This window comes from Podarcis muralis, chromosome 3 (genome assembly GCF_964188315.1).
Source record: "Podarcis muralis chromosome 3, rPodMur119.hap1.1, whole genome shotgun sequence".
Taxonomy (NCBI): domain Eukaryota; kingdom Metazoa; phylum Chordata; class Lepidosauria; order Squamata; family Lacertidae; genus Podarcis; species Podarcis muralis.
The window spans coordinates 48,481,796-48,504,150 of NC_135657.1; positions in this window are offsets into that span (position 1 = coordinate 48,481,796).

Genomic DNA, 22,355 nt, shown 5'->3' on the forward strand with positions numbered 1-22,355 from the left:
TTAGAGTAACAATTCTGATGAGGCTAATTCTCAATATTTTAATTCCGTATACGTGGGGGAGAGTAGCCCTTGGGCAGTAGGGTAAATAATTTTGCTTTCATTTGCTTTGCAGAGCCTACAGGGAACCTAGCCATAATGTCTACCATCTTGTTCCACACTGTTTATTGAAAACACGAATTCCTCATGTTGAACTATCTTAGGGACACATTTGTTACACGCAAAAGGCTGGCATAAAAAGTTATTGGCTAAAAGATTTCCAGGGATAACAGATGTCAAATCCAGAGGGCAGAGAGGTCATCTGGATGCTCTGATGTTCACTATGGCAATTATTGGTCACTGGCTAATGATCTTAAAGAAGTATTCCTTTTGTCTGCAAGAAATCCATCCCATCATTTTTGACATTCCCCTTCTGACAAGCAAGATTTCCAATCCCTTTATCTGGAGACAAACAGAAACAGTGTACTTGTGGTGAATAATTTGAGCTGATATTCTTGCCAGCTGTTAGGGGGACACATGCAAAAAAAAGGGGGGGGGGAGTGAGGGGAAGGTCAATGACATCTGGTTAATGGTGATCTTTCCAAACAGAAGTATCTGCTTGGGGATGGGCTAGGTTGAAGGAGGTTAAGAAGCGATGTCACCTCCAAGCTCCCCCCCCCCCCACTGAAGCGAAAGTGATAGCATGGCATCAAAGTGACTGTAATAAAAATAAGATCTTACATAATGGAGAAATGGTGACATTACATTAGCTCATATTAAACAATGGTTGAACAGTTGCTTTCACACCCCACATCACTTTCAAGTTTAACTCTCCCCCTTTCAAGCTACACAATGGATTTTTTGCTGAGTTCGAAAATATCAGAAGACAGGCAGAAAAGTCCGTCTTTTGTTCCTCCATCCTGCAAGGCTCTTGTTTCTTTTCTTTGCTGCCCAGCACCTAATCATAAAGATTCTCCCCCCTCTCACCCCGTTTTGCCTGCCTTGTTTCCTTTCTGCATCCCTCTCTTTTTGGTAAATCATGCTGAGTAAATTTCACTAATGAACACCATGAACTTTCCGCCTCCCCCCCCCCATTCAAATTGTACAATCCTTTCCCCTTAATTTCACCAGGGCCCTTAATGGCTGCATCCTGGTTTGGCTATTCTTGTTCTAGAGTCCTAGCACTCTTTTAAGAGCGGGTGGTGGAAATCCTTCGCTTTAATCTCTGCCTTTTTCTGTGTTGACTTTTGCTCAAGATTAAATTGCATTCGCCTTCTCTCTCTCTCTCTCTCTCTCCTTGGTCTTCCACGGAAGTCCATGCAGCTCGATTCAGTAGATAATAGGAATCCCAAAATGGAAACAAGTTTCTTTTCTGAAAAAAAGGGGGGGAACTTGTTTCCTGGGGTCAGCAAAGGACAGGAAAAGAGTTGACAATTACTTGAATAAACAGTGCTCAGAGAAACAAAAATCAATGTGCAATTGAAGCTACAAAGTCACTGAGCTGTGATCACAGGCGGGGAAGTAGGGACACATTATTGGGCCTTCTGCTGGTATGTTGTATCTGTCACCAAAATGCCCTTACACAAGAGATATCCTCCATTTAAAGCACTGCTATGCTTTTCACTGCCTATGTCTATTGATTTTTTTTTTAAAAAAAAATACAACAAAGCAACAACACTACTGTTCCCACAACTGCTTTATGATGCTTTTCAGGCTAATAGCAGTACCACCTAGCAAAGGACACTTCCTGGGGATTAATGACTGACTTGGGGCTAATGACCTCCTGATGCATCTCAGACCATTTAATCCTCAGAGGAAAGGACCTGCAGCTCCGTCATGATTGCTTATTAATAAGAGTGTACTGACAGCAGATTTGCACTGCCCTGAGCTATCTTAAAACAGTGAGACCAAATTAAAAATGAGGCATTTGGCTGGAGTTAAAAATAAAATAAAATTCCTTCTTTATTCTTTTTAAAAAATTTGTATGCTAATTTTGTAGTAGCTCAACAGCCACATCCACCCCATAAGTCTTCAATTGTATTTCCACTGGCTGAGGTTTCTACTGGCTGAGGTTTCTATACTCTAAGGGTTGAGGGATCAGTTAGGGGGCAAATATATCAATCCACCCCTAGGATTTGTGTGGTACAAATACAGCTTGTCAAGCGCTGGAGCTCTGCAAGGTGGACTTGGAGGCCTTTGGCAATCATGGCCATACTCACCGATCCAGCAAACGTTTACTACGATCGACTGATCGTGAAACACAGCGAAAATGCAAAACGACAGCCTCAGTGGAACCAATTATTAATTATTAGAGGTGATAAGTTTGGAACTAGCCCTCATAGCAGGTCTGAGATGTTACAGCAGTTAGATATACGGCTGCCGGTTTGATAACAAATTTATTAGACCCCTCAAGACTCAATAGGGTGTCTAAGGATCAACCAGGAAACTATACTTCTCAGGTCTTGCTCACCCCTTTATGGCACTGCTAGAACATTTAATAACCTTTCCCCAAGATGTCAGGAAGTTATTGCCATTGAAAAACCAATAAGCCCATGGTCACCAAATGCCAAAAAGTCCAGCCTGTAAGTACTTTGCAGCACAGATTCAAGTGCATTCCTGAATCTTTGGTTCACATGCACACCATACATGTTAAGCACATTTATAATACTTTAATACTCATGGTTTCCCTCAAAGACTTCTGGGCAGGGCTGGCCCAAGACATTTTGGCACCTGAGGCAAACCACAAAATGGTGCCCCGCTTCCCACCAGGGAAGAAGGAGTGAGTAGAGATCTACATCAGGAACCCTCTATTTCTCCATCCCAGCATGCAGCAGCCTCTCAGCTGGGGTCTTGTCTGCTATGCATCATAACTACCACACAGGAAGTATGGGAGAAGAAGCAGAAAAAGCCGGGAGAAAAAGACAACTGCACAAAGAAAACTTGATCTAAAGGCAACCTGAGTCATGGTGGACGTGCCTTTCCATCCCATGGCCTTGGGAACAGGCCCAGAATGGATACTTTAATTCCATGGTGGCTCCCGTGATCATGCCCTCCCATCTCGAACTCCACTACCTCAGTTACGCGCCTCTCATTTTTACAGCAGAAGGATCGGCATTACACAGATCTATTGAGAGCAGAAACCTAATATGTAAGCCATGCTCCACTTAAAGGATTTTTGTACACAAAATACAGTACGAACAGCTACTGTCAATGCAGTGTGGACACCAGGCAGAAGCAATACTTAATCAGGCGAGAGTAAATTTCCTGCTGTCTATTCAGAAAGCCATTTGATTAATGAACTTCTTTGCACGGGATGGGGCTCAGCTATTTAAATTAAATTTTGTTTCAATATTATCCACACTGGTTTTACACTTAAAAGTGTGATAGGCCACAGGGATCACTGAAAACCTATGGTAGCCATCTGTCGACTCCCACCTTTGCCACCACAGTATGAACTGGTCTTGTACCTTCTGACTGACTACCATCTGGGTGTGTGGCACCCAAATGCATTTTATTGTAAACGAAGTTGTAACCATCGAAAGGGAAGGGGGAGAAAGTCAATTACCACATTTTTCCGTGTATAACACGACCCTATGTATAAGTCAACCCCTATTTTTGGGAGCCTCCAAATAAGAAATCAATAGTTTAAGTGAGCTTTTTGGGGGGAAATTGCCCAAAAGATTGTTGAGCTTTTCTAATAAGGTCAACCAAAAAGTTGATGAGCTTTTCTCCCGTGATTTCCCACTCAATCCACCACCCTGGCTGACGGAAGTGGGAAGTGGAGCTGTATTTCACTGTATAATAGCTGCCTCCTCGCCAACACACCCCCTTGCCTCGCATCTCCAGCTACCTCCATGCCAAACTGCAACTAGCCCCAGCCTTAACATATAAATCCATGTATAAGACGACCCCCAATTTTTCACTTAAAAACTTGGGAGGGAAACATTATCTTATACACAGAAAAGTACAGTAAGTTTTCTCTTAAAGACAAGCCTACAAAATTCACACTTTCTGAAATAATATGCAAAATGAAACACAACCCTCCTTCCAAATTCAAAATAGACAGATCCACCCATCCCTAAAATGGATGGTGAGAATATTATAAATCTAGAACACCTTCTGTGATGGACAGGCCTTGGGGCTGCCTCCTGGTGACCCAGCAACCAGTGAGAGCTGGTGAGGCCATCAGCCAATCAGGAGTGAGATAAGGGGAAATCTAAGTCAGATGCTGACAGTTTAATGGTCAGATAGGGACTTTCTGCCTGGGTGGGCAAATGAGGTCTCTGACTATGTGAGTGGGCTCAGGTAGAGAGTATCCATCAGTGACAGATAGTGAAGTGGCTCTCAGAGGTAGAGATTTGACTGTCAGTGGGAGAGGGGCTAACTGTCAATGTGGGCAGTTGGGGATTGAATTATCTGAGTGGGGTAAGCCAGGCAGGGCAACCTGGTTTTGATTCCCTGAGAGAAAGTTAAATCCTAGAAGGTGCTGAGCGGGTGTTGCTGGGTAGAACACTGAGAGCCATTCTAGGTGGGAAAGTCTACCCGAGGCTTGGTTTGCTAAACAGCACTGTTTAAAAGTTTAAAGACTTTGTTTCTTAACCTAAGCTTTGTGCCCCGTTTGCGAAACCATCAAGGATGCAGCTGGTGTAAAGTGGTAAAAAGCACGAATGCCTTTTACACTTACACACAGAACTTGCTAGTCTGAGAGAAGAAGACCATGGGGAAATAATCTTCCCTGCATCTCTTATTATAGTGGAACTGTGTATACAGAGAAGAAAGATGTCACTGACAAACCCTGTTATGTTCCTGAGACAGTCTTCCTAAATACCTTATTTGACTTTAGAATATGGAAGGATTGCATCCTGCATTTTAAAAACAGGTAAAATGACTCGTATTCCAGCAGGTAACATGCTGTCTGGAAACTAGAGCTCTAATGGAAAAGGTACCACAAGTTTATCCTGGGGGCAGAGGGGAGGAAACTGGAGCAGGCTGATACATTAGTGGAGAAGTCTGTTTGCAAGTGTGCATCGCCTGGGCAGCAGAGTGTGTATGTTGTGCCTGGAACAATACACACTTACAATTAGTTGAATTTCACTGTGGTGGAGATGTAAGCTGACAGGCCGCCACACAAAACCATCCTGCAGTCAAGCTCATGCTGAGCTCCAGAGTGGAAAAAAGGCTTTTAAGTGAAAACCTTTGAAGTTTAAAAATATGGAAACACTCGATTTAGGCACTGCTCACCTTTGAAGGTTTAGGCTGAGTCTTCTGAGGCTCAGACAAATTCTGTGCAGGTTAATGCTTCTTCTTCTTGTTTGTTTGTTTCCTGTCATAGAAGGCTCTCAGGGCCTATCAGTCGGGAAAATCAACGGAAACTTTATTGTTTATCTCAAACAAGAGCAGAACACCATAAACTACAGCCACTGCCTCCTAGTGCTTGAACAGTATCCACCGGCACTTGTGGTGCAGTAGAACCACCTTTCTGCCATTGACATGAAGTCATAGAGTTGAACATCATCTAGTCCAACCCCCTGCAATGCAGGAATCTCAACACGTGGTTCCCCATCCAAGTTGAAACCATACCGGACCCTGCTTAGCTTTGCAAATGTGCTAGCAGTTTCATTGCATTGTTACTGCTCATGTGGTGGCAAGGTCAGGGCTTTGCGATTGAATCACCGGGGTGCTGGATTGGCAGCAGAACTCCCAAGAGTGCAACTGCTCAGCATCAAACTTGGTGTGACCATCCTCCCCATCACAGCACTGTCCAGTTAAGCAGCAGCACCAGTGGCTTACCACTGGTTCACAGCTCTGCCCTGCCACATGCACTGCTACTGCTACCCACATACCTCCCTTCCTCCAAAAAAGTTCATGATAGCATTTGGGTTCACAAAAGGAAGGTAAGCTCGGATAAGAGACAGAAAAAGCTTAATGCCACTCAGCACACTTTATGGCGGAGCAAGAAGTTGAGCCTGGGTTTTCCACATTTGAACTCTCTAACCAATTCACACGGTTTTGTAAAAATCAAAATTTAGAAAATGCAAAATATGGCATTTTCAAATTATTGCAATCGGTTCTGCTCCCTACTAGATACAGAATAGTGCCTTGGTCAGGAGTAGCCAACATGGTGCCCTTCACATGCTGTTGGACTTGAGCTCCCATCAGCCCTAGCTAGCATGTCCAGTGTTCAGGGATTATAGGAGTTGTTGTCCAACAACATATTAAGGACACCATGTGGCTACCCCTGGTCTAGATCAATCCATCAGTAAAAATGGTATAAAAATGTGCTTAATAAAGCTTTCATGCATCAGTTTGTAAGTTAAACATAACATAGTTGAAAGTCAGCGATGTGTTATGTAGCTGGTGATGGTCACTTCTCTGCAGTCAGTGGCTCACTCCAACAGAATGAATTTAGGCACAAAGAACTCCATAAACACAGCAAACTACCGCCAACATTAATGCTTAAATGCCATTAATGCTTGGATGTATATGCAAGTCTGACTCTTCTCTGTAGGTGATGATGACTAACTATACCATACATATCTATAGAGCACTAAGTGAGAATGTAGTGTTTAGAAGCTTCTCAAAATGACAGGCAGGTCTGCCTTGATGCCATGGGGGCAGAAACGACAGAAACTTCTCAGAGTCTAGCATACCCTCCACTGCCCAGATTAAATAGGGACATCCCATTTTGCGGTGCATTTTTGGGCACTGAAGCCCCCCAAAACATTCAGGGCATGATCTCATGTGAGATTATGGCGCCCCAAAATGCATGTTTTGGGTCGCCATGATCTCTCACGAGTCACGTGACTCATGCACTAGTGCATCCTGGAACACCCGCGTCCTGGTTTTCTATGGTGACATGTTGGAGAGCATGGTCTAGAGTCCAAGGAGGGAAGGCCAGAATGGAAGGGCCTATGAAAGCAGGTGATGGGGGACTGAGAATGCAGCACAGTAGGCCAAGGGGAGCAAGGAGGACTCTAGGAAATCATGGTTCAGAGGTAGAAGGAAAACGAGGGCAAGAAATTGAAACCGAGAATGGCTATGTTCCATCTCCACTGTCGAAGGCAGTGTGTCTCTGAATACCAGTTGATATGAATCACAGATGGGGAGAGCATTGTTGTTTTGCTTGCAGTCTTCCCCTGGGAAGTGCTAGACTAGTTGGGCCATTGGCCTGATTCAGCAGAGCTCTGATGTTCTTATGAGAAGAAGGCCACATGCCCAGGAATGGTAGAGGCGAGGAAACACCTTTTAATACTGGTGTGTATCTTTGGTTGCAAAAAAACACTAGTAAGTATCACATCTGAAAAGGGTTTGAGTCAAGTGGATTGGCTTTTCCTGTTCTTTGTAAGCAGAAAGCAAAGTTGGCTGTAGATTTATTTGTTTTCCATTAAAACATTTCCCAGAGAAAACGTTGTTGTCATTTTTAATATTTTAAAAGAAGCACAACTTCAAAACCAAACCAAACAAAAACAAATTCCAGGAATGTTGTCAAACTTACCTTTTTAGCTTGGCAATTAGTCTGTGCAATTCCTCAAGCTGATCTATGACCACTGCATCCAAAATATTTCATTGTGGGTTCAAAAATGACGCAAATCAAACAGAAAGGAATTTTTAATAGGAGGAAAAAGTTCTTTTTAAAATTTATGTGACTTCAGAATTGCCATTTTGAAAGGGCAGACCTAATTGGATATGTAAAAGCTGTTTCCGTTCATTGTTGTTTGCCCTACATAACTCATTAGGTAGATTTTTGAGCAAAGAGACAGACTGTGAACAGAAATTCATACCTTAAAAAGGTCTCTGTGCCATTACCTGTTGCATACAGTTTGCATCCTTGTTGTCTTTCACACACTTTGCATATACCTTTTTTTTTTTTTTAGGATGATGGAACTTCATTTCCAAATTAGTTGGATTTTAAAGGTAAAGGTAAAGGGACCCCTGACCATTAGGTCCAGTCGTGACCGACTCTGGGGTTGCGCGCTCATCTCGCTCTATAGGCCGAGGGAGCCTGCGTTTGTCAGCAGACAGCTTCTGGGTCATGTGGCCAGCATGACTAAGCCGCTTCTGGCGAACCAGAGCAGCACACGGAAACGCCGTTTACCTTCCCGCTGGAGCAGTCCCTATTTATCTACTTTCACTTTGACATGCTTTCGAACTGCTAGGTTGGCAGGAGCTGGGACTGAGCAACGGGAGCTCACCCCGTCGCGGGGATTCGAACCGCCAACCTTCTGATTGGCAAATCCTAGGCTCTGTGGTTTAACCCACAGCGCCACCCGATTTTGCTTCACAGTAAAATCTCTCCCAAAGTCAAACCTAGGCTTCCAGCCATGAAGATTGGGAGAGCTGTTCTTACTGGCCTATATGAGTGAAGACTTGTTCAATGATTTAGTACTTATCAAGCAATCAGATTTGCAGTACAAGTTGTTGATAGCTGGCTGGCTGATTAACTTGAGTTCCTTTGACAATGAAGGCAATATGAAAAGGAAAGTGGATCCAGGAAAATTCCGGTGATGTTTTGTCCTCCTGAGTATATCGGTTCTAGAGCAGGGTTTCCCAAACTGTGGTCTTTGGACCATCAATGGTCCTTGAGCTTCATTTAGGTGGTCCACTGTGTTTTTATACATATACAATTAAAATCATGCAGCATCTAGCACAGTACATTACAGTTGCTACAACAGGCAGAATTTTTTTAAGTGGTCTTCCAAGACCCTCAGAATTTTTCAAGTGTTATTGGGGGAGGGAAGGTTGGAAACCATTGTTCTAGAGCAGTATAATTCTAGAAGCAAAATAGATGGTTTCAGTCAAGTGGTCTTGTGCTTCACTAATCTTTCAGACTTGCTGAAATACATAGATGGTGACCTGACAGATACTATGTAACTGGAAAAGTGTAGGTCCAATTTATAGGTCAGTGAATGGTAGGGAACAGATGATAACCATAAACTGAATGTTTTGATAATGCCACTAAAATCAGAGTGGTCTTGGGAAGAGGGGCAGAAAAAAAATTGCTTGGGCAGCCAGATCCTGGAACTCGGGGTTAGGCACCCCCACCTTAAATGAATAAAAGGAATCGCCTGTGGGATTTGATTTCTCTGCTAAGGATTTGTGGGCCAATTCTTTGTACTTCTATTTTCTGTCCTCAAATCATTTGATCGGTTGTAGACTCAGGAGTTTGTTGGGTTGTCAAAAACTGGCAGATTTATTCCAATGTTTGGTGCAAACTGAGAATATCCCAGCAGCAGGTTCACATAGTTGTTGGCACCTGTCTGTCTTGGGAGACAATGGAAGAGTGTGCCTTTGGAGGGGGGGGGTAGAGTCAAACCATTGGAGAGTTACAGCGCCTGCTGTGGCTGTAGAGACATTTAATTGCAAGTGGGGCAGATGAAGGCGTCCAGTTTGCTGCTACAAGTGCACTATGGCATTCCTTCTCTCTGCGCTCCTCCCAGTGGTCATTTCTCCACTGGTCACTGCTATGGATGCATGACCTGTCTGTCTTTCTCTAGGCACTGCTAGGGAGTCCCATAAAGCGGGGTTGATGTTGCCAGCCTTCATGTCATCTTTGTTATGCAGAGTTGGTCTGCCAACAGGCCTAGTGCTTGAAGCTGGCTCCTCATAGAGCACTTCCTTGGTTGGTTCAGATGGCTCGAGAATAAGGCCTTTCATATATATATGCTTTATTTTCTAGCTCTCTGAACCAACTGCTAGGATATTGTAATTTTGTACCAAACATTAGAGTATATCTGCTGACTTTTGATCACCCAACTAACCCCAGAGCCTTGGAAGTCTTCACACTACATCTATAGATAAGAATATATTTGTTTAAAGCTGCCATATGTTCAGAATTTCCCGGACATAGCCAGGATCTGTCTGCTGAAAATGGTGTCTGGGCGGAATTTTCAAAAAGCGGCTAAAATGTCCGGGAAAACCTGGGCTTATTGGAAGTGTTGATTTTTTGACAATTTTTCTGAAAAATAGGTAAAAACTTCAATTTTGAAGCTCAACAGCTTTAGCCAAAAAAGGAAAGAAAGAAAAGCTCAACAACCATATTTCCCTTTTTGAAATATGGCAACCCTATATGTGTTCAGATATACTTCATTCAAATATACTCATTCTACTGTACCTTAAGGTAGGACAGTAAGTGAGCAATATCTTAAATCTGGGTCATCTAGCAGTTCAGATTCAGCAGATATCATTCACAAAGTATCAGAAGTATTTATTAAGAGTTGTGCTTTGGTCAGAGCCCTCAGGTATTGAAAGCCTTCTTAAAGTCCACAAGCTGAGTTTGTAGATCAAATAAGGAAAGTGTTTTGCACCTGTCCTTTCCATTCTTGTAGGTGGAGATGATGTTGGAATATGATGTGCATATTGTGCACACCTACCCACAAGAGATCTCTGGACTGGTCATGGGTCTTTAGCGGTGCCCTGAGACCTTATTGTTTCCAGATGTACCCTGTGTAGCCACTGTCAAAACTAGTATGTTATTTTATGTGGCTCAGTGCCTTGATCTAGCACAGAAACACTGATGAGCCTATGTGTCAATTGATGCAAGGCAAGGAGCCTGTCTCTGAAGAATAATTTAGAGATCCTAATGGGGGAGGTATCAGCTGCTCTTGGAAACACTGATAAAATTCATAATTAAAACTGCACTCTCCAGGGCATCCATCTTTTATAACCTCCTCTGAGTGTTGATTTTATTAGCTCTTCTTTTGTTTGAACCTATAGGGAGTTTTCTTTTGCATCTGCATCAGGCAATGTACATTTTCCTTTCCTCTACTGCCCATGAGACAGTTTCATTTAAACTAAATTTGTATGGGGACATCAATTTCAAATCAGATCCTTCTCAGTATGACAGAAGTGATCGTTTCATTTTTTTTAATGCAATGGAGATTTTTTTCTTGAGCAGATTTTTGCCCATTCCAAAGTTTCAGAGTTTGATCCTGAGTTGTCTGGTTATGAATAGGTTTTTGCTCATGCCAATGTTCAGTTTCAGAGTTTGATCCTGTAAGTTGGCTGCTGCCAACATGGAGTTCCCTCAACCTTGCCACCATCTCGTCCCATCTCATCTATACACAGTGTCACAACTGGGAGGGTGCTGCCACAACTGTTTCCCCCCCTTTCACTGCCACAGCTGGAGGTCCTGTGATGTAGTGTCTCTGAAGCCAGTGGCTTGAACTGTAAGGTCCAGAAACTCAAGGGTAGCAAGCAGAAATCGGTGCCTTGTACTTACACCAGGACTAGCCAACCCAGAAGCTTCATACTGAGTGTCAATCACTGAGTGTGATCACGCTGAGGAAAGGTTAATGGAACTGGATTAGTTTAGTCTAGAAAAGAGATGATTAAGAGGCACTGCAATCCACCATCTTCCAATATCAGAAGATCCGCCACCTAGATTATTTTGGTTTGCTCTGGACATGAAACAAGAGGTTCAGACTACAAGATAGGTCAGGGTTTTTAACTAAACATTAGGAAGAGCTGTGCTGCCTCATAAGTCCATGGATGCTTCTTCATTAGAGGTTTTTAAGCAGGGGCAGGATGGTTCCCTATCAAGAATTCTGCAGTAGCAGTGAATAGGCTAGATGGCAATTAAGGGACCTTCCAACTCTATGACTCTATTTTGCATGATACCATTCCCTCCAGCTGCTCTTCAAGTGGCTGCTGAAGCATGAGGACACACAGACTACTGTAGGCTACCTCTAAAACGCATCACAAGGTCATGATCAAGTAGGTCAGGTGCACAGGTAGGAACCAATCTCCGTCTGCTAATGGGGAAAGAGCTCAGAAGAACATTGTATTACAGTGATATTCTTCAACATGAACAGTAGGTTTTCATAGTGAACAACCCTTGTTCATAAACAAATGGCCGCATTCTACATTGGCTACAGCATTAGAGTAGCTAATATATAAGGTTACCGGCACATGGATGATACCGGCCCAGAGCCTAGCCTCGTTGGAGGGGCAATGTTAGTCCACTAGTCTAATAAAAAGCACTCCTGGCCACATACTCATCTGAGAATCCAGAAGCCATGCAGATTCCAGGAGCACACCAAGAGGGCACACCTGCTCCCTCTCGGAAGTGTGACCTGCTTAAGAACAGGTAAACTCGCTTTCCCTGATTCACAAGCTGTAGAAGTTTACTTCATCAGAGGGATTCAACATGAGTTTGTTCATCCTCATCTAGTCCTTATCAACATCCAGGCATCTATGCGATGAATAAACCACTGCTCTTGGATTTGATAAAATAAGAAAAATTGACCTGAGTATTGACGACACCATTGGTGATGAATTATCTCTTTCAACAGCTGCATACAGATGTCTTCCTAAGGACTTCCATCTTCTCTCTCTCTCTCTCTCTCTCTCTCTCTCTCTCTCTCTTTTTGAGAAAAAAATATTAGGTAAGAACATGTTAGCTATGACTTGGTATAGTGACTCCTGTCTCGGTTTAGGGGATTGAGCTAAATGACCCCAGTGCTCTCCTCCATGGCTATGATTCTATAATGATCAGTGGGCTTGCTTATGGGGACAGTTGTCAACTGAGAAGGTGGCTGACTTGACCATTTCATTTTACATAGGTCAGCAAGCAGCCATCAGAGGAAAATGATTTTTGTTCGCAATCGACCTGGGTTAGATTGAAAGCAGTGACCCAGAGATGAAAGGCTCAAAGGGAAAGGGTCCTACTTTGTGTATGGCCAAACACCACTTCTGTCTCCGCCTCACTCATTATCTCTTCCAAAGCCCACTCCTCTCCTCCTCCTTGCATCTCTCTCAAAAAATTATTAATCCACCCTATGCCCTCTTTTTTAATTGCAAGGCACCATATGGAGATCTGTTGAGGTTTTGTTGTGGCCTCAGTACTCTCTCCTTTTGTGTTATGATAGATTTATCCTTCAAGAGGGATATATTGACTTCTGCACTTCTGCAGCCTGATAGATTTTGGAGAGGACTTTGTGAAGCAAAACAGGGCTTAGTCAGAAAATCAATACTAACGGCCTGCCATCATCTGAAGGAGCCGGAATGATCAAAGAGCTTTTCCAGAAGACGTGGGGAAATGGATTTTGTGAGCATTATATGAGTGATAGCCTCTGTTCGGTGCAAGTGGCACAACAGCCTGTCACCCCACAGTGGGTTCGGGTGGGGGAGTTGCCTTGTTGGGAGAAGATCAGCTGTTCATTGGAGATTTTAATTGTGATAGACCTCACAATCTAGAACATAAATAAATACAAGAAAATAAGGCAAGATCTGATTTTCACGAAATGATGGATTGCTGTATGGAATAGTGCTGCAGGTAGCCGATGTTGACAAAGGGACTTTCTTTCTTTTTTCCATGTTAAAAGGGTGACATAATACAATATGTCTCCTGTGCTATACTGGTACAGTGGTACCTCGGGTTACAGACACTTCAGGTTACGCGATTTCGGGTTGCGCTCCGCGCCAAACCTGGAAGTACCGGAACGGGTTACTTCCGGGTTTCAGCACTCACGCATGTGCAGAAGTGCTAAATCGCACTTTGCGCATGTACAGAAGTGCCGAATCATGACCTGCATATGCGCAGATGCGGTGCTGCAGGTTGCGAACAGTGTGGGTTGTGAATGTGCCTCCTGCACGGATCACATTCGCAACCCAAGGTTCCACTGTACAATGGAAAAAGCTCAGAAGGCAAGAAAAAAATGTATTTCATCCTCCACTCTGAAATATTGCATTTTTATTTCTTGAAAAGTGTATTTTTACATAACTTTGCAAGTACAATTGGAAAAAGAGACTCCTCCACCCTCCCTCAGGCATTTTTGGCATCCATCTGTCCTGAAAGACAATGGAGTAAGCCTCCAGAGGTAAAGTCAAACCACTGTGTTAGCAGCACTGAAGTGACCTCCATGGGACGCAAGCCTGGGTAATGTGTATGGAGGTCCTGGGCTGCCCAGATGACAAGATGCCCCTCTTGGTCTCGCTGATGTGGTCCAAAGGAAAGCAGGGCAATATGTTTGTCATCAGCCTGGCTGCAGGAGTTACTAGAAAATGTACAAGGTGCCATCCACCTTGGTCCCCACTCAAGATTTGTGTAAGGTTTACTCCTTAGACTTTTCTTCTCCCAAAGATATCCTGCAAGGCAATGGAGGTTTAGGATCAGAGTTTTTCTTCTCCTAGATAGGCCATCCTCTCAGGTTGATGAGCCCCATCTGCCCCTCTACAGCACATGCAGAAACCGCCTTCTTAACATTTGGATCCACTACTGCCTTCATCTGCTCAATCCACCAGAACAGGCAACAATTTTAGCAAAACAGCTGGAGGGTTGAGTTTGGCCACCACTGACATAGGCAGAGCCTAACTAAGGGAGCCTAACTGAGGAGGTCACATTTCCTCTGCTTAGGTTCCCCCCCCCCCCCTGGAGTTTTGCCAATGAAAACCCACTCTTTAACACTTAGTTGGAGCAAACAACAAACTGTGGAAAATCCGAATAGATGATTGCTCCGATTGAGCGCTAAAGAGTGGGTTTTCATGGGCTAAACTCTGAGGCAACAAATAGTAAATCTTGGACATGTGCCTGGGGCAAAAAGTAAGTGTGGATAAGCCCTAAGTCTAACATGGCACCTTCTAGATTACTCTGGCTCTAGTAAAGGAGTGGTAGGAAGTTAGTAGGATTTCATCCCCCCCCCCCCCAGGTGCAGATCTCAGCATTTCCTCTGAAACTTTTTCTCCAAGTAAGGATTTGGGAGAGGATGGTTCCTATAATTCAGGATCACCCTGGTAGCATACACATTTGAAAGCTGCCTTACACTGAGTCAATGTCAGCTCAATCTAGTTCAGCATTGTCTACACTGATTGGCATCATTTCCCCAGGGTCTCAGAGAGCCCTGTCTTGAGTTGTCAGGGCCTGAAGTTAGAACCTTTTACATGGGAAGCTTGTGTGATTACAAAATTGAGTTATGTTTGTTGTCTTACTGTCAGGCTTCAGGGAATCGGCTTCCTCCCCCCTGTGGCAGTAGATAAGCAGAACAAAGGAAAAGGAGTCTTCTTACCAGTTAGAAACTTTAATAATAACAGTAAGACAACAAAGAACCCATCTCCATGAAATAGTGATGCTCCCAATTAAGAATCCCACCCCCTTATGTCTCTGTTAATCCACGTCACTTCTACGTTTTGTAACCTGAGTTTGTACCCTCTGTGGTTTGTGATCTTTCTGTTCTGCCACTTTCTCCACTCTGCTTGACCTTGGGGAGAGCGGATGGATGCTTTCCAGAGACAGTGAATCTGTTAACTCTCTCTCTCCCAGTGCATCTTCTCCTAGCTGTTCCCCATCCAGTACTTCCCAGCTTCTGCCTTCTGAACTATGTCCCTCTGCAAACCACTGTTCCAAATCTATACTGTCCTCCTGCTCCTGGGAAGATTCAGGATCTGGATCAGGAGCAGGGGGAGGGGGAGGGGGAGGGGAGGCTCCCATCATTCCTCCACAGCACGGTCTCTGACACTTACAGAGCACCACATTTTCTCATTTCTTTTCCAACAGTGCAACATGAGCAGAATTCATTAGTCTAAGGAGTAGTGAAGAGGACTTACACTAACCCTCGCCTAGCTTACTCAGCTATATGTGGGGCAGGGCACATCTCAGATTAGCTGCTCCCATATAGTATGTGCAATTAAATGTGGTCACCCTGATTCTCACACCAAAACACTGAGGCCCCAGGCATACTTTTTATTTTTTGCTGTGGTGTAAACAAGTCCCTATATTCAGCACCAGCGTCTGGGTGGATTGAGATTGTGCACCCCAATTGATTTAGCAGAAATAAAGGTGGCGATAAAAAAAATGAAAAATGGAAAAGCCCCAGGACCGGATGGCTTCACAGCAAGATATTACAAAGAATTGGGAACAACCCTGTCGCTACCATTGAGAGAGGTAATGAACAGCATACTAAAGGAGAGAGAAATCCCAGGGACGTGGAAGGAAGCATTTATAATCCTTATCCCGAAAGAAGATGCGGATTTAACCCAAGTAAAGAACTACAGACCCATTTCATTATTAAACACGGACTATAAAATCTTTGCAGGAATAATTGCAGAAAGACTCAAAAAGGTTTTACAAGAAATTATTCATGAAGACCAAGCGGGCTTCCTTCCTGGCAGGCAGATGAGAGATAATGTAAGAAATGTCATAAATATTTTAGAATACCTGACTGCCAGGAATGAGAAGCAAGCAATGCTGATGTTCGTGGACGCCGAAAAAGCGTTTGACAACGTATCATGGGATTTCATGTTAGAAAATATTGAACAGAGGGAAATGGGGAACGACTTTCTCAATGGGATAAAGGCAATATACACGGAGCAAAAAGCAAAGTTAATAGTAAACAATGTGATTTCGGAAGAAATAAAGATCTCCAAAGGTACTAGGCAGGGTTGCCCATTGTCACCACTTCTATTCATCATGGTTCTTGAGGTGTTATTGGACTCAATTAGGAAAAAGGAAAGCATAAAGGGGGTGGCAGTAGGCCAAAACCAATACAAAGTTAAAGCCTTTGCCGACGATTTAGTTTTGATGGCGGAGGAACCGTTGGAGACCGCAACAGAGATATTGGAAGAAATTGAAAAATTTGGAGAGGTGGCTGGGTTTATCATAAACAGGAAAAAAACCAAAATTATAGCTAAGAATATGGAAAAAACAAGGATGGAAGTATTGCAACAAAAAACGGGTATCGAAATTGCAAAAAAAGTGAAATACTTGGGAATATGGCTAACTCCAAAGAACATTGATCTGTTCCAAAATAACTATGTTTCGGTGTGGAAGGGAATTAAGAAAGATTTGGAAACATGGAATAGGTTAAAACTGTCCCTCTGGGGAAGAATCTCAATGATCAAGATGTCAGTGCTACCGAAGATGCTGTTTCTTTTCCAGATGATACCAATACTAAAAGGAGTGGCGATTTTCAAAGATTGGCAAAGAACGATTTCTAGTTATATCTGGCAGGGCAAAAAGCCGAGAATTAAGTACAAATTACTAACAGACGCAAAAGAAAGGGGAGGCTTTGCCCTGCCAGATTTGAAGTTATATTACGAAGCATCATGTCTTTGCTGGCTAAAAGAATGGATAAAACTAAAAAACACAAAGCTCCTAGATTTGGAAGGATTCGATACCAGGTTTGGTTGGCACGCGCATCTTTGGAAAGAAAAGAAGAAAGGTTATAAATCATTTGAAAACCATATCTTTCGTAAATCGTTACTGGAAGTTTGGGACAGATACAAAAACATATTGGAAACAGGGGTTCCACATTGGTTATCCCCACTAGAAGTCATAGGCGTTAAGAAAATTAATATGAGAAGTGATTGGATTACCTATGCAGATTTGGTGGTGAAGGAAGGGGGAAAGTGGAGGTTAAAACCATATGAACAAGTAAAGGAACATGTCTATGATTGGTTGCACTACCGCCAAGTAAATGAAATGTTTAAAAAGGAAGAGAAAGAAAAAGGCTATAAAGAAAAAGATTCAAAATTCCAAACAGAAATTGTGAACAATGACTGCAAAATAATTTCGAAAATGTACAAAATTTTGTTGGAATGGCATACAATGGACGAGGAAGTAAAAGTAGTTATGATTCAGTGGGCCAAAGACTTAGGTTACAATATAGATTTGGATGATTGGCAAAAAATATGGAATGAAAATCTGAAGTTTACGGCATGTGTTACATTAAAAGAAAATACAATGAAGATGGTTTACAGGTGGTATATGACACCAGCAAAATTAGCAAAAATGTACAAAATTTCTAATAAGTGTTGGAGATGCAGGGAGAAAGAAGGTACATTTATGCATATGTGGTGGGATTGCAGGAAAGTAAGGGGGTTCTGGGAGATGATACATAATGAGCTAAAGAAAATGCTAAAATATAGCTTTGTTAAGAAACCAGAAACCTTCCTGCTGGGGATAACAAGAATGGATATAAGTAGGAGAGACTGTAAACTATTCCAGTATGCGATCACCGCAGCAAGGACATTGTTAGCTCAAAGGTGGAAACAAGAAGAGGTTCCGAATTTAGAAGAATGGAGGACAAAATTAACAGACTACGCAGAACTGGACAAATTAACCGGAAAAATCAGATATCAAAAAGACCATAGATTTTTTGAGGACTGGGGGAAATTTACGGAGTATTTGGAAAACATATGTGAGGAGGGTACAACGCTAGTGTTTTTTAAAGAAGCTTTGTGAAAATATAAGGAAATATGTCCAGTAGGTAAATAAGAATAGAAATATATAATACAATGGATATATTGAAACAAAGGAATGTGAAGATAAGATTTGAACTACGAATGATTGTCAGAGAAGTTGTGGGAGGTCCAAATAAGACAAATTTTGTGATATGTAAATGGATATGTTTGGTGTTTTTAATGGAAAACCTTAATAAAAACTTTAAACGGAGAGATTGTGCAAATCCTGCAAAAGCGACAGCCAGTGATGTCAACTTTGACTGAGTTGCCCTGCCCTTGGAGGATGCTCCAGTTTCTCTTCCTTCAATAATTTTGGTAAGGAAATATCTGAAATGAGGACACTGTTTATAACCAGATGATGCTAGGACGTATGGAGTGGAATTTTCAGGAGTATTAGGTTTTACCTCTCCTTATATTTTAACAATATATTGAAGGAGAACTAAATAAGATTCTTCTTTGCTTCTTGCCGATGTTATAAGAATTTTAAGGTCATATATAAAGAAATTACATGTTCATAACTGTATATATAAACCACATGTCTGAAACTCCACAGATTAGGTCCTGAACAAATTGACCTCAAATATTTCTCTGCAAGGTCAAAGTGGGAAATGTCTCCATTGTCTCTTTCCTCACAAATCCTGTCCTCACAAATCCTGTCTTAAGGGCACAATCAAGATATGAACAGGGTGTGAGCCTGTGACCTGTGACCTAGATTCAGGAATTAAGTAGTTATAATAACAAAAGAGTGGCCAAAACCCAGATAATGCAAACAGGTAACTTGCAAGACAGGAGATAAACAACACACTCAGATTTCTGTTGTAGACCGCCTTTTCTGTGATGTAGGTATGATGTATCTGGGGGGTGGTGTTGGGCAACACCCCTTCTGTGATGTATGCATGATGTTTCTGGGGGTGGTCTTGGACTTCAGGGCGGGCAATTTAAAATGTTTATAAAAGGGCAGGCACACCTTTGTTCTGGGTCCTCCTCCTCTCTCCTGTGTGTGGGGGAGCACCCTGTTGCAACAGTTAATAAAGATCAGGCTTACTAGCTGCTTTGCTTCTCAATATTCTCTGGTTGGTCTCTGTTATTTTCTCCTACCGATAGAGAACCTACAAAAGGCCTCTATATGGGTTCTTGGGTACCCCATAATTGTAGATACAATAAAACAATGTAATTTGTCAGCCATTCAGAATATACGTATATTTCTCTCTCAAACTGCTCCATCAGGACCATTCTGAAAGTTCATTCTACATACTGTACCGTTCATTATGGTCAAATCTATACCCTCTCCCTTAAACAATTGATTATTATCATTATTGCTTCAGTTAGAACAGTAATCCACTTGGCCTCATCAGCATCAGCATCCTCATGTCTATCATTCATTACCATATGAATTCACAGTAATAAGTGATTTCTTTGTGGTGATTGCTTCTTTGTAAAGTCTGCCAGAGCTACACAGCCCAGGCTGAAGAGGAGGAACCAAATCTGTAAACTAATCTCTGTATAACATGTTGATTGTGTTCTCTACGCCTTTTTATGACCTTGCAAAGAAAGCAGGCAAAGGGCTTTTCTAAATCTGTTTGTGCCATTGGTGCACAATCTGGTCATGGGAACCCTTGTACAGACACTTGGTTAATTGTGCAAGCCTTTTTGTGTCTTACATGATCACAGTTTTCCTCTTGCACCAGTAGTCCAGAAGCAACTAGCGAAATCCCTTCTCAAAATTCTCATACTGGCATAATGCCCAGGGCTGCTTTACACATGACATTTCTCCATACTCATCTGAATTTCTAAAAGTGTTCACCTGAATACATAAAGCACAAATCTTGTTGGCATCTGTCTGCCTTGGGAGACAGTGAAAGAGTGTACCTTTGGGGTGAAGTCAAACAGTCGGAAGGTCGCAGAGCCTGCTGTGACTGTAGGGAGAGAGATACAGGAGGGACAGGTTTTGTTGCAGCTGGGGCAGATGAAGGCATCTGGTTGTGCTGCTGCAGATACACCTTGGTGTTTCTTCTCTCTGCACTCCTCCCAGCTGTCATTCCACCTCTGGTCACTGCTATGGATGCTGGCCTGACTGTCTGTCTCCAGCCACTGTGGTCATCTGCAAGGGATTCTCACATGGTGGGGTTAATGTTGCCAGCCTTCACGTCACATTTGCAGAATCTTTGTAACACAGAGTTGGTCTGCCAATGGGGCCGGTGCCTGAAGCCAGCTCCCCACAGAGCACATCCTTGGGGATCCTGCCATCTTCCATTCTGTGGATGTAATCAAGCCAGCATAGACACTTCTGAGACAGGAGTGTAAACCTGCTGGGAATGTGGGCTTGGGAGAGCACATCTTTGTTTGAAACTCTGTCCTGCCATGCGATACCCTAAATCTTCCTGATGTAGCACAGAAGTGCTAATGCAACAAGAACATATATCAAAGAGGTACATTTGTCAGGGAGTCACTGGTGTAGTGATAATAATTTTGGGTTTAGGAGTGCAGTGGGTTGGAGCTCACTGGATTTTACCCCAACTTAGAGTATACCCACTGAAAGTAAGGGAACTGAGTTAGTGGTGTCCAATATTTTCAGTGGGTTAACACTGGAGAGAACCCAATAGTTACATTGAATCAGTCATCATCTCGCAGACAAACCTTCCTCACAGAATTGTAAATAAAATGGGTGAGGGGACAGAACCACATATGCTTCTTGAATTCTTTGGAGGAATAGTGGGGTAAAAATGTAGTAAATGACTAGCTCGAGCTTGTTGTCGAATACACTGGGTGGCAAACCCAAGTTTGCTCCCGCATAACGTGTGAAAAAGCCCTTGGGCATAGGTGCCACCACTTGGGGAAACAGGCCTCCCTCAGAATCTGAACAGAAGCCTCACAAGACTAACTAGCTCGCTGATCTCGAAACCACACATTACTGGGTAGAATTGCCTCATTTTGACAGGGGATTTTAAAACCCCATGTAAAAAACATTCACCACATGCTCCTGCATAGGACCACATTTCTAAGGATATGTCTGTACCAACTCATTTTTGCCTGATCTGTTACTGAAAGTAGCACGAGGAGGGGCTGGATCAAATTAAGCACTGCATACATTTTTATATCTATTGCCCACTTGCTCAAAGCATAGTTCAGTAGCAGAAAGTGTCCTGGGAAGAGGAATTGTTTGTTAAACCACTCTGGCAAGTGTAGCTCTGTGAGGTGAATAGGGGTCTCTTCACAACTCTCAGCACCCTTAACAAACTACAGCTCCCAGAATTCAATGGGGGAAGCCATGAGGGCTGAAAGGGGTATTGTACTGCTTTAAATGCATTGTGTGAATGTGACCTTAGATGCTTTCCTTTGATGGAATTACCAAAGTGAGTCCCCGCAGGAGCATGTGTGCTGGGAGGCATCTGTCACTTAATGCCACCAGGATATCTGCTTAAAAAACAACAACATACCCTTAGAGCATCCTGAAAGTTGTCGCTTGAGACTAGGCCTGTACACTTGCAAGGAAGCACGTCCCATTGAACTCAGTGGGGCTTATTCCGAGTCAGATGTGTTTACAATTGGGCTGAGTGATTTTACACTGATGTTTATTTTCAAATGTTTTTGGTCTGTGTTGAAGACTAGCGGCTTTTATTCTTCTTTACTGTTGTTGTTGATTCTAAAAATAATTGTGCCTGAAGGAGGAAAATAGTTAAAAGAGGCGACAGGGTGAAATACAGAGGGAGGGAGGGAGAGAAATAGAGCAGGCACAAAATCAATTGGCCTGCTCAGCAAGAAAGGGAGAGTTTTTACCCTAATCTGTTCCGTTAGCATAACAAGAGACAAGCTAGAGGAATTGTTAATAACAGCACAAGAGGTTGTTTAAGTCAAGCATGTGTTTCAGCTCCACGGGTTGATTAATCTTGTCACCATTTTTGTTGTTCGGAAAACTTTTCACTGGAGTGGCAGAGAGGGGAGAAGGGGGGTGGGGTGGGGTAAAGGATCAGAATAGCAGCGCCTCCGCCTTCAAACCTGTGTCTACCCTTACTTCTGCCTGGATTAGTTGGCATAAAGCTGTTTTCTACAGCCGCGGCCCTCAATGGCAAGTTAAATTTAGACAGATTGTGAGGAGTGGAGAACATGGGCCTGAGAAAGGAGATCTGGCTCCAGCCCTGACCCACTCTTTGTTCTGGCATAGTGGTCACCTGCCAGAAAGCACAATGCGCCAGCCTCCATCCCTC